This window comes from Lactuca serriola, chromosome 4, assembly GCF_051521515.1.
Source record: "Lactuca serriola cultivar US96UC23 chromosome 4, Lser_US96UC23_V15, whole genome shotgun sequence".
NCBI classification, from domain to species: Eukaryota; Viridiplantae; Streptophyta; class Magnoliopsida; order Asterales; family Asteraceae; genus Lactuca; species Lactuca serriola.
In genome coordinates this window covers 282,587,174-282,601,478 of record NC_136411.1, presented here as the reverse complement: position 1 = coordinate 282,601,478, position 14,305 = coordinate 282,587,174, and positions in this window count along the sequence as shown.

Below are 14,305 nucleotides of genomic sequence, written 5' to 3'. Positions count from 1 at the left end.
TTGTGTATATGAAACTATGTCGGCTTCATATTTTTGTACCTTGTGATGGTGTATATGAAACTATGTCGGTTGTTGATAACCTAGGAAATAATGTATTGTGTATCGATTCTTCCACTAGCTTGGCTAAAGCATCTTCATGGCATCATCGTCTTGGACATGTAAGCAAGAAACGCATAGGTGAACTCCAAAAGGATGGATTCTTGGAGTCGTTTGACCTAAAGTCAGATGATAGTTGTGAATCTTGTTTGCTTGGGAAAATGGCAAAGTCACCCTTCACTGCTACTTGTGCTAAGGGTGAGGGTTTGTTGGACCTCATACACACGGATGTGTGTGGATCCTACAGAACCGCCACAAGAGATGCTAACTGATTCTATGTGACTTTTACTGATGATTTTAGTAGGTATGAATATGTGTACTTAATCAAGCATAAGTCAGAGACATTTGAGAGATTCAAAGAGTTCAAGCAGGTAGTGGAGAATCAGTTGGGTAGGAACAGTTAGATGCTTCGAACCGATCGAGGTGGTGAGTATCTTAGTACATAGGTCCTTGTCTATCTTAAGGAATGTGGGATTATCTCACAATGACTCCTCCCAAGACACTGCAACTTAATGGTGTGGCTGAGAGGCGTAATCGAACCTTGTTAGATATGGTTCGTTCCATGATGAGTCGAGATTCGCTACCAATCTCATTATGGGGGTATGCCTTAGATACTGCTACCCATATCCTTAATCTAGTTCTTATAAAGAAGGTTGCCAAAACACCTCATGAGATGTGGACCGGAAAAGTTCCAAATCTGGACCACATCAAGATTTGGGGTTGCGAGGCTTTCATTAGGCACGAGTCCCACGGTAAGCTTGAACCTCGAAGTGATAGGTGTATTTTCATCGGCTATCCACAAAGATCCTTTGGTTACCTCTTCTACAGAATTTAGTGATAATGTGGTCTTTGTAGCAAGGAGATGAGTCCTTCACGAAAGAGAATTCATGAGCTAAGGAAACAGTGGGAGGCAAATTGACCTTGAAGAAATTTAAGAGTCAAGTGGTGAGGGAACCTCAAACCTAGCAATCAACCTGAGGAGGAAACTCCTGTTGATCCGACAGAAGAGTCTGTACCTCTGAGGCGTTCCACGAGTGTTAGGAATGCACCTGAGCATTACTATGGTTTCCATATTACTGCGGAAGGTGATACACTTATCAGTGATAGCACACTGGTGAGTCTGGATGAACTTAACAGCTACACGGAAGCCATGGCAGACCCTGAGACTGCTAAATGGAAAGAGGCTATGGACAGCGAGATAAAATGCATGTATGATAATAAAGTTTGGAACTTGGTTGACAATGTACCAGGTCGCAAGACAGTCGGTTGAAAATGGGTCTTCAAGAAGAAGACCGACATGGATGGTAATGTACACACTTATAAGGCGCGACTGGTTGCAAAGGGCCTTTGTCAAATTCTGGGAGTTGATTATGATGAGACCTTTTCACCAGTAGCAAAGATTAAGTCTATTAAGGTTATGTTAGCCATTGCTGCATTTCACGATTTTGAAATATGGCAAATGGATGTCAAAACTGCTTTCCTTAATGGAAAGTTGGATGAGGATGTTTACATGAGTCAGCCAGAGGGTTTTGTCAGTACAGAGTATCCTAATAAAGTGTGTAAGCTTGAGAAATCCATCTATGGATTAAAGCAAGCACCTCGCAGATGGAATCTTTTCTTCGATGAGAAAGTCAAAGAGTTTGGTTTTTGTAAAAGTGAAGATGAATCTTGTGTATATGTCAAGGCTAGTGGGAGTATAGTCAGCTTTTTGGTATTGTATGTGGCTGACATACTGTAATGCCTGTGTTTCCGGGCTTGCCGTTTTTAGCAATGTAATAGTCTAGGTTAACCTTTGTAACCCGTTTTGAAATAACATGATTGTGTTATTTGAGTATTATGTGTTTTGTGCTTAATTGCTTAATTATGTGGTTTGATTAATTAAGAATAAAAACAAGCGTCAAAATTTAAGTGTAAAATAAACTTAATATCTTTGAATAATGTTGTAGTAGTTGAAACGAGGTTTCCGAATATATATAGAACGCCCAAATCTGACTTCGTATGAGGAAGTTATGATTTATCGAAGTTTCGGCTTAGCGGTGTGCAGCCCGAAATACTCGATTTGAGATCGAGCGGTTTTTAGCCGAAGCAATCTAAACGAGGATCGAAGGTCTCGTTGTTGGTATCGAAGCGATAAAAAGTTAGGCGAGAACGGACGTCAAACGAAGAAGTTATGAATTTATAACGAAGTTTTTTCTGTCGTGGCCTATTAAAAATAAATAATAAAAATAAAGTTGAAATTAGCCGACGGAGTCTAAACGAAAGTTGTAGAGCGTAGTCTCACCTTCGCGTGGATATAAAGAACGTCGAAAACGGAGTTCGTATGAAGAAGATATGAATTTCCGAAGTTTATTAAATATTTTGTAATTAAATTTAATTGAAAATTCGGAAGCATTATCCGAAGGAGTCACTGGTCTGATCCGAGGTACGCCCCGCGTACTCCGAAGGTGTCGACACTCGCAACAAGTGGCTCGGATGACGCATGCAATGACGATTTCGGAAGCAGTACGCGCCGCGTACTCCGAGGCTCCAGCCTCCTATAAATAGGATCCAAAGGCAGCCGAGTCTTTTGTTCATTTTCTCTCTTCTCTCTCCTGTTTTGCATCGTTTTGCGTGCCAGAAATATCCCGAAGCCCCGGTATCATACTCGAGCCCCGAGGCAAGTCCCGAGATCCCGAAGATCCCGAGAAGTGCGGTTCCCGAGCCGAAGCTCTGCCCGCGAGAAGTTCGATTTTTGTGAAGATCTTCAGATCTGCTGAGGATTACTACATCTGCAAGTCGTAGTGCTGTCCGATCATCTTCTGATCAAGTGAGTGTATACTACCTTTCATAAACACGATAATAATACAAGTTTGGTTCGAGTGTATTAAGTATATTGTTGTTTATAGGTGTAAGTGTGTAGTTACTTTCTTTTAACGCATAATTATGAAGTATTTTATACGGAATATGTATTATGTGTATAATTTTGTGGTTATGTGTGTGAATGTGTATTCACTTTCTTCTAACTCGTAGAAATGATTTATTCTCTATGAGATATGTGTTATGTGTGTGTGTGCCTCATCTGTTATGTGGAATATGTGTTGATTAAAGCATGCTATACAGGTTTTTAAACTATGTATAAAAATGTATATTTTTATCTACTAATATGTTGGGTAGAACATGGGTAGATAGTTGGTGTGTAATAAATAGATGAGAGGCCTCGTTGTTGTTTGATTTAGTTATCTAGCGGAGTTTAGATGACGACCACGGGCTATTCTAGACAGTCTTGTGTAAACATTAGCAGGTTCGCCACCTGTAGGTGTTAATGAACTCGGGTGTTCATTCGCTGTACTCCATCCCCCTCATGGTTGCCTTATTTGACTTATATTGCTGAGGTACCCCCGAAGCATGTGTTGTCGCCCCGATGAAATATTCTTAGACTAGGTCCCTTATGTTAGTTGTTTTAGGGACATAAAGTGAGAATAACGGGAATGGGTAATTGGGTTATTGTTGGTTGGTGAAAATTAAATATGATTATTTATTGTGGGTTGAAACCCTATATGCTCACCAGGCTCCCAAGCCTGACTCACTCAGTTTTATTTGTATTACAGGAAGTGGCGCGAGGGCATGAGATGGATGAACCATCAGTTGTTTTGTTTACAAGTCTGTATATGTATATATTTGTTGAATGACTTGTAATGTTATCGTTTATGCTTATTGGTCTGTATCGGAACATGACACCCCGAGTTTTGATTATATAATGAAAAATACATTTCTTTTATGAAATGCTTTGGTAAACATTGTTTTATCATGTTTTGGTTTTAGGAACAAATTCCGCAACTCTTTCAAATCAAAAGGATTTACTCTGAAATTATTTTAAAAGCATAAATGAAATCGGTCTTTTCTGGCCGAGATTTTGGGGATGTCACAGTTGGTACCAGAGCATTAGTTTAAGCGAACTAGGAATTTGTAGGATTTGTAGACTTAAACTTAGAATGCTAAGTGGAATTTTGAGATGTGTTTCTGTTGTGTTTTAGACACGAGCACTAGTTTATTTTAGGGAAGTTGCCGAAAATGATTTATGTGCTAAATGTTATATGTTGTCATATATGATATTATTTGTTCGGATCTATGGTCTGTTGCCGACCAGATCTAGAAACCTTATGTGTGTAGGATTCTAAGCGTACGTCTACGATATTAGAACTAGCATGTAAACGTTTCGGAGTGTTAAGGAAGATTTGAATATCTGTCATGATCGAGGATCTAATTTCACCTTATTCGGTGTGTAGATCAAAATGGTGAGAACAAGAAGTGGAGTTGCAAATGCTGACGAAAACAGGAATCAACCACCAGTGATTGAACAAGTACCTGTCGTAGCAGCATCACCTGAGCCAATAACCATGGCTGGTGTGCAAATGATGATTCAGACGATGTTGGATCGTCAGATGGATGAAACTAGACGGTTGCTTCAGTAGAATCGTGAAGAACTGTCAATTCGTGTGGAAGAGCCTGAATTAAATGAAGGGCACTCGGAAGGTGGAAACTTCAATGGGTCTATTGGTCAAGCCAACCCACCGATAGTTAGGCAAGATAACCATGATGGAAGGAATGATGGAATGGGATGCAAGTACAAGGACTTTCTAACTTGCAAACCATCGACCTTCAATGGAAAGGAGGATCCGATTGGGGTTATGGATTGGATCTCCGAAATGGAATTGGCCTTTATGACTTGTGGCTGCAGAGGTAAGTTGCAGACTATCTATGCCGTGCGTCAGTTCCGAGGTGGAGTCGTTCGTTGGTGGAACACTCTAAGGAAGACGTTGAGCCCTAATGAGCCACTGCAATTGTCATGGGCAGAGTTCTTGGTGCAGTTCAAGCGCAGATTCTGCTCGGCTCAAAATTTGTTGGAGTTGGAGAACAAGTTCCTGACATTGACGAAAGGCAGCATGTCAGTTGATGAATACACCAATAGCTTCACCGATAAGATGGAGTTTGCCTTGCGTATCGTCCCAGACGAGTTGACAAAGGTGGACCGGTATGCGAAGGGACTCCCATGGGAGTACGAGGTGCCAGTACGTCAGTCACATACTCTAGAGGCAGCTATCTAGGCTGCCAAGTCTGTTGAGAACATGATTAAGGGAAGAACCACCGTCAAGGTTGAGGTTGGTGAGAAAAGGAAGTTGGAGGGAACATCTGGTTCCGGTAAGAAAAGCAAATTTTTGAAATCTGATTCGAAAAAGTTTGGAGGAAAAGGAGGCGAAGCGAAGTGATGTGATAAGTGTAAGAACAAGCACTTTGGGAAATGTAGTGAGGATGTAACCTGCTACAAGTGTGGAAAGATTGGACATTTTGCCAATGAATGTCCGAACAACAAAAGGATGTGCTTTGGTTGTAATGAAGAGGGGCATATTTTGAAAGACTGTCCGAAGAAGGAGGCAGCTAGGCCCAACATTCCACCAAATCCGAAGGCAAGAGCCTTCCAAATGACACTTGAGGCTGCGAAAGATGAAGCTGATGTCGCTTCAGGTACCTTTCTCGTAAACGAATTACCTGCTCAAATTTTGTTTGATTCTGGAGCCAACTACTCCTTTATTTCGCATGAGTTTGGTAGAAAGCTAGCTTTGCCTGTTGATAGACTAGATAATGCTTTATTAGTCGAAGTAGCTAGTGTCAAGTTTGTACCTGTTATCCATCGTATGAAAGACATTTTAATTGATCTTAATGGGAATAAGTTTCGCGAGGAATTATTGCCTATCGAACTTAATGGTTTCGACATCCTGTTGGGAATGGATTGGCTTAGCGCCAATGATGCCGAAATTTTATGCAAAAAGAAGATAGTTAAAGTAAACCCGCCTGGGAAGGATTCATTTATGGTGTATGGGGACAAACGCAGAGTGAATTCTGGAATCATTTCTCTAATAAAAGCCAGAAAGTGTTTGACCAAGGGATGTACATCATATTTAGCATTCATGATTGATGCTAAGAAGGAAAAGAAGGTGATGCAGAACATTCCAGTGGTGTGTGATTATCCGGAAGTATTTCCCGAAGATCTTCCTGGATTACCACCTGATAGACAAGTAGAGTTCAGAATAGACTTGTTACCAGGAACCACACCAATAGCAAAAGCACCTTATCGATTAGCACCGACGGAGATGAAGGAGCTAATGATGCAACTTCAGGAGTTATTGGACAAAGGTTTCATTAGACCTAGTTCATCGCCCTGGGGAGCTCCGGTGTTATTTGTGAAGAAGAAAGATGGAAGTATGAGAATGTGCATCGATTATAGAGAGCTGAACAAGGCAACAATAAAGAATAGATATCCGTTGCCGAGGATTGATGACTTATTTGATCAATTGCAAGGTTCGAGTTATTTCTCGAAGATCGATCTAAGGTCAGGATATCATCAGCTGAAAGTAAGAGAGCAAGATATCGAGAAGACTGCATTCAGAACTAGGTATGGACACTACGATTTCTTGGTTATGTCGTTTGGACTAACCAATGCTCCAGCAGCATTCATGGATTTAATGAATAGGGTTTGTAACCCTTTCCTTGATAAATTTGTGATAGTGTTCATAGACGACATTCTGATTTACTCGAAAAGCTAGGAGGAGCATGGCAGACACTTGCGAGAAGTGTTAGAAGTTTTGAAGAAGGAGAAGTTGTATGCAAAGTTCTCTAAATGTGATTTTTGGATTCGTGAAGTCCAATTCTTGGGTCACGTGGTCAACCAAGAAGGGATAATGGTTGATCCAGCAAAGATTGAAGCTGTGATGAAGTGGGAACAACCGAAAAGTCCCACGGAGGTTCGAAGCTTTTTAGGATTAGCCGGATATTACCGAAGGTTTATCCAAGGCTTTTCTTCGATTGCTACTCCATTGACAACTTTGACCCATAAAGGAGCTACTTATGCTTGGAGTGATAAGCATAAAGAAGCATTCGAGAAGTTAAAGAAGAAGCTATGCGAGGCACCGATACTTTCTCTACCCGATGGAGTTGAAGACTTTGCTGTTTATAGCGATGCGTCTGGGATTGGATTGGGTTGTGTTTTGACCCAAAGAGAAAAGGTGATAGCATATGCGTCTCGACAGTTGAAGGAGCATGAAAAGAATTACCCGACTCATGATTTGGAGTTGGCAGCGGTAGTTTTTGCTCTGAAAATATGGAGGCATTACCTCTATGGCACGAAGTCCAACTTTTTACTGATCATAAGAGTCTCCAATATCTCTTTAATCAGAAGGAATTGAATATGAGGCAACAACGCTGGCTAGAATTACTTAAAGACTACGACTGTGAGATACTTTACCACCCCGGTAAAGCTAATGTTGTTGCTGATGCTCTCAGTCGGAAAGTCAATCTTGAAAGGAAAAGGCCAAGAGCGTTGAGAATTGAAGTTGTCTCGACTATTTTGTAAAGTATAAAGAAAGCTCAAGAGGAAGCTTCTGAGAAAAATGACCGAAAGGAGGAACGTTTGGGCAAAACGTTGGTGTTCGGTGTAAACAGTCATGGACTGAAGGTATTCCAAGATCGTATTTGGGTACCTAAGTCAGGAGGAATTAGGGATCTTCTGATGGAAGAAGCTCACAAGACCATGTACTCGATTCATCCCGGTAGCACTAAAATGTATAGGGACCTGAAACCCTACTACTGGTGGCCGACGATGAAGCTTGATGTTGCAAAGTACGTGGCCGAGTGTGTGACTTGTGCGAGAGTCAAGACACAACATCAGAAACCGTACGGGAGTTTAGAACCATTGCTTGTACCTATGGGTAAGTGGGAAGACATTGCTATGGACTTTGTCACTAAACTGCCCAGAACAAAGAATGGTCACGACATGATTTTGGTGGTCGTTGATCGATTCACTAAGAGTGCGCATTTCATAGCAGCCAAGGAGAAATGGTCTATGGAAAAGCTTGCGAATTCTTACGTGAGGAAAATTGTGAGGCTTCACGGTGTTCCGTTAATGATTGTATCGGATCCTGATAGCCGTTTCACCTCAAGGTTTTGGAAAAGTCTACAAGAGGAAATGGGTACCAAGTTATGTTTAAGTACAGCTTACCATCCGCAGACTGATGGTCAGAGTGAAAGAACGATACAAACACTTGAAGATATGCTTAGAGCATGTACCTTGGAATTCCTAGGTAATTGGGATGAACATTTACCATTGGTAGAATTTTCCTATAATAATAGTTTCCACTCTAGCATAAAGATGGCACCTTATCAAGCTTTGTACGGACAGAAGTGTCGTACGCCGTCTTGTTGTCTTGAGGCTGGGGAAAAGCAGTTTATGGGACCGGAGATGGTCCATCAAACCGCTGAAAAGCTGAAAATAATTAGGGAAATAATGTTAGCAGCTCAAGATCGTCAAAAGAGCTATGCTGACAAGAAGCGAAGACCGATGACTTTTGAGATTGGAGATTCGGTTTTGCTTAAAGTCTCGCCATGGAAGGGACTTATAAGATTTGGTAAAAGGGGAATGTTAAGTCCAAGGTTTATTGGACCGTTTAAAGTTCTTCAGAGGATTGGGAACCAAGCTTACAAGCTCGAATTACCCGAAGAACTGAATGGAATTCACAACACTTTTCATGTGTGTTATTTGAGAAAGTTCACGGGAGAAGTACCCGATATAATTCCAATTTCTGAATGGAGAATTGATGAGAACAAAAGGTTGATTGAAGAACCAGAGGCAATTGTTGACCGAAAGACTAAGAAGTTGCGACGCAAAATGGTTGGGTTAGTGCTTGTCCGATGGAAACACACGAATGGGTCGAATCTCACCTGGGAGACGGAGAGTGACATGTTGAGTCGCTATCCGCATTTGTTTGTTGATGTGTGATTCCGGGGACGGAATCATTCTAAGGTGGAGAGAATTGTAACGCCTGTGTTTCCGGGCTTGCCATTTTTAGCAATGTAATAGTCTAGGTTAACCTTTGTAACCCGTTTTGAAATAATATGAATGTGTTATTTGAGTATTATGTGTTTTGTGCTTAACTTCTTAATTATGTGGTTTGATTAATTAAGAATAAAAATAAGCGTCAAAATTTAAGTGTAAAATAAACTTAATATCTTTGAATAATGTTGTACTAGTTGAAACGAGGTTTCCAAATATATATAGAACGCCCAAATCTGACTTCGTATGAGGAAGTTATGATTTATCGAAGTTTCGGCTTAGCGGTGTGCAGCCCGAAATACTCGATTTGAGATCGAGCGGTTTTTAGCCGAAGCAATCTAAACGAGGATTGAAGGTCTCGTTGTTGGTATCGAAGCGATAAAAAGTTAGGCGAGAACGGACGTCAAACGAAGAAGTTATGAATTTATAACGAAGTTTTTCTATCGCGACCTATTAAAAATAAATAATAAAAATAAAGTCGAAATTAGCCGACGGAGTCTATACGAAAGTTGTAGAGCGTAGTCTCACCTTCGCGTGGATATAAAGAACGTCGAAAATGGAGTTCGTATGAAGAAGATATGAATTTCCGAAGTTTATTCAATATTTTGTAATTAAATTTAATTGAAAATTCGGAAGCATTATCCGAAGGAGTCACCGGTCTGATCCGAGGTATGCCCCGCGTACTCGTCTACGCCCCGCGTACTCCGAAGGTGTCGACACTCGCAGCAAGTGACTCGGATGACGCATGCAATGACGATTTCGGAAGCAGTACGCGCCGCGTACTGCAGTACGCCCCGCGTACTCCGAGGCTCCAGCCTCCTATAAATAGGATCCGAAGGCAGCCGAGTCTTTTGTCCATTTTCTCTCTTCTCTCTCCCGTTTTGCATCGTTTTGCATGCCAGAAATATCCCAAAGTACCGGTATCATACTCGAGCCCCGAGGCAAGTCCCGAGATCCCGAAGATCCCGAGAAGTGCAGTTCCCGAGCCGAAGCTCTGCCCGCGAGAAGTTCGATTTTTGTGAAGATCTTTCAAATCTGCTGAGGATTACTACTTCTGCAAGTCGTAGTGCTGTCCGATCATCTTCTGATCAAGTGAGTGTATACTACCTTTCATAAACACGATAATAATACAAGTTTGGTTCGAGTGTATTATGTATATTGTTGTTTATAGGTGTGAGTGTGTAGTTACTTTCTTTTAACGCATAATTATGAAGTATTTTATACGGAATACGTATTATGTGTATAATTTTGTGGTTATGTGTGTGAATGTGTATTCACTTTCTTCTAACTCATAGAAATGATTTATTCTCTATGAGATATGTGTTATGTGTGTGTGCCTCATCTGTTATGTGGAATATGTGTTGATTAAAGCATGCTATACAGGTTTTTAAACTATGTATAAAAATGTATATTTTTATCTACTAATATGTTGGGTAGAACATGGGTAGATAGTTGGTGTGTAATAAACAGATGTGAGGCCTCATTGTTGTTTGATTTAGTCATCTAGCGGAGCTTAGATGACGACCACGGGCTATTCTAGACAGTCTAGTGGAAACATTAGCTGGTTCGCCACCTGTAGGTGTTAATGAACTCGGGTGTTCATTCGCTGTACTCCATCCCCCTCATGGTTGCCTTATTCGACTTATATTGCTGAGGTACCCCCTAAGTATGTGTTGTCGCCCCGATGAAATATTCTTAGACTAGGTCCCTTGTGTTAGTTGTTTTAGGGACATAAAGTGAGAATAACGGGAATGGGTAATTGGGTTATTGTTGGTTGGTGAAAATTAAATATGATTATTTATTGTGGGTTGAAACCCTATATGCTCACCAGGCTCCCAAGCCTGACCCACTCAGTTTTATTTGTATTACAGGAAGTGGCGCGAGGGCATGAGATGGATGAACCATCAGTTGTTTTGTTTACAAGTCTGTATATGTATATATTTGTTGAATGACTTGTAATGTTATCGTTTATGCTTATTGGTCTGTATTGGAACATGACACCCCGAGTTTTGATTATATAATGAAAAATACATTTCTTTTATGAAATGCTTTGGTAAACATTGTTTTATCATGTTTTGTTTTTGGGAACAAATTCTGCAACTCTTTCAAATCAAAAGGATTTACTCTGAAATTATTTTAAAAGCATAAATGAAATCGGTGTTTTCTGGCCGAGATTTTGAGGATGTCACACATACTACTCATAGGAAATGACATCCCAACTCTACAGTAAGTTAACTCCTGGCTTGCGAAGTGTTCGCTATGATGGACCTTGGAGAAGCTGCCTATATCCTAGGGATAAGAATTTTGAGAGACAGGAGTAAAAGACTAATTGGACTTAGTCAGAGTACCTACTTAGAGAAGGTGTTGAATAGATTCAACTTGCAGAATTCCAAGAAAGGAGAGTTACCGATCCAGAGTAACACCAGACTGGGTAAAACTCAGACTCCGACTATAGAGGCTAAGATAGCAGAAATGAGTCGAGTACCATATGCTTCCGTTGTAGGCTCGATCATGTATGCTATGACTTGTACTCGTCCTGAAGTGGCTTTTTGCATTGAGCATGGTCAGCAGATATCAGGGGAACCCTGGCAAGGCTCACTGGACTGCGGTAAGGAACATTCTCAAATACTTGCGGAGGACTAAGGACTGGGTCCTTACACTCGGTGGGAGTAATGACTTGAGAGTATTGGGGTATAGTGATGCTAGCTTTCAGACCGATAGAGATAATTTATGCTCTCAGTCAGGCTGGGTCTTTACCTTAAACGGAGAAGAAATTTCTCGGAAAAGTTCCAAGCAGGAGAAAGTGGTTGATTTAACTTGCGAATCAGAGTATATAGCAGCAAGCGAGGCAACGAAGGAGGCTATATGGCTAAAGAACTTCATTGGAGACCTTGGAGTTGTACCAGCTATAAAGGAGCCTATAGAGATTTTCTATGATAGTGAGAGTGCAATTGCCTTAGTAAAGGAACCAAGGGATCATGGGAGATCCAGACACATCAACAAAAAATATTATTCCATCAGACATCGAATAGAAGAAGGACTCCACGTGGAAAAGAGGGTATCATCGGATGAGAACTCGACAGATCCCCTCACAAAGGGACTAGGAAGGGTTAAGCATCTCCAGCGTGCAAGGCGCATAGGGCTGAAGGATGATATTAGTTTTACTATTTAGATAGATATGAAATGTGTAAAGCGTAATTGACATTTGATGATGAATAAAAGTTATATTTATTTATGAGTAAAGTGTTGCTATCCTTTGTTAATCGTTTACTATCATTTCATTTTGCATGTTTTGACTTCCATAATAATTATGTTATGTTATTTCATATTATTCAAATTCTCCACAGTCGGTCATATGTTGGAAGTAGATATGAATCAAGACTGTCATGAGTTGGCTTGTAGAGGTCTAAAATGTTGTACATAAGTGGTGCTACATCACTCATGAGTGTACATAAGTTCTGAGTATTGGATTCAACCCACGCTCACTAGTATCACTTCATGGAATTTATCTCGAGTGATCATGACACGATAATATCATATAAGTCTTCAAACCTAGAGATATAACTTGTTGTCTATGAGTTGGTTATACATTGATTGTACGAAAACGCATTGGTAACTCGATGTTATAAAACGTGCCTGTTAGGAATAAATCCGAGATGACGAATGCGGAATATCATGAACAATCAAGAATCAATCACCATAATATGCAAGTAATCTGATAAAGGGTTTTTGTATATTGATTATCTCATGAATGTACAGAGAAAAACCCTAATCTGGTAAAAAGCTTACACCAAAAGTAAACCTAATGATTATTTATAGGGAACAATAAATATCTACCATAAATAGAAAATAAATGCCTAATATAAAACTAATGCCTTAGCAGAGCTCGATTAAGAACTTCTACTGTAAAGGCACTGCAAGGAATCATAAAATGATTAACCCTAAAAAGGCTTCCCTAAAAAACCAAATATGCCATATCAGTTTCAATATCCCAAATACTCAACAATCTCCCCCTAGATGTTGAAACTGATGAAGATCACGATTTCCGATCTTCTTGGCATTTCTCCCCCTAAATTGTGATACTCATCAGTACATGGGGTCTTCAAAGTGAGAGAAATAAAAATAATCTTCTAAATACGAACTCCCCCTTGAATAATCATCACTCCCCCTTGAATCTTCAACAAATACCATGGAGAGAATCCGGAAAGTTAAGAAGAATCACCAACAATCATCAAAACCCGTCAGATGAGATGAAACAAATCCCTTTAGCAAAAACCCTATCTTCAAAAATTAAAACCGTAAAAATAACAAAAAATAATTTTGTATTTTTTGATTTTTAAATTTAGACAAAAGAATAGAAAAGAAGCAATAATTTAGAAGGGTTTAAAGAAGAATAAGACCAAAGAAAAGATTAGAAACTAAAATATTTTGGAAAGAAGGGGTAAAAGGTGGTAAAATCCCAAGAAATTGAAAGAATTAATAATCTTGGGTAAAATCTATGAAGCTCTGAACATCAGGGGGTTAAAGATTAAAATATATGCCATTATCTTCAATTTAACGTTGAAACTGTCAAGTGAGGGGTAGAAACAATCGATCTATGCAAACAGTGGGAACCAGAATTGAAAGTTGTATCATTTTCTTCGTTCAATCAGATGAAGACGCTTCTTTGACTTCTTAAAGTCAAAATTGTGTAAACAAGCGTATGGGATACGTAGTGAATCAGACGAGCAATGAACTGGAACTCAAAGAAATTCCGATCAAGAACTTTTACTAGTCATAATTTCGAGACCATGTTCAATTCCGATCAACAAACAAATTTCGATTGCTTAAATTCAGAACTCGATTTTGAAGCGCGCAATTCCGATTTGATTTTATTCCAACAAGAATTCCGATTGAGATGACCAGGAGAGTCCGAAACAATGATTTTGAAGGTCCGATTTGGGTTAGTAAAAACGATTCCAAGTGCGAGCATAACTCCCGATTGCAGTCTTAGAAAGCCAATTTCGAATCCAGTTCTAAAATTTCCAATCTCAGTTTCGTTTTTGGGTCTTGAGGCGAGAGACGAACTCTCTCATCTGTGACTTTCGCTTCTGTGATCTTTGCTTCTATGCGTTTCGTTTTTGGTGTGTTCGTTTCTAGATCTTGAATTTCACTTTTGACTCCAAGGTTCGCTCCAATTCCAGTTGCAGGTTCGCTCTTAGGGCCCCGATTTCAAATTGACATGGACCGAAAGTAATCAAGGACCGAACACAGATTAAGGACCGAAAGTGAATTTGCAGGTTCGTTCCCTTGATTACACAATCGAAAGCGAAATCAACCGAATGTTCGGCTGTGAACAGTAGTTTC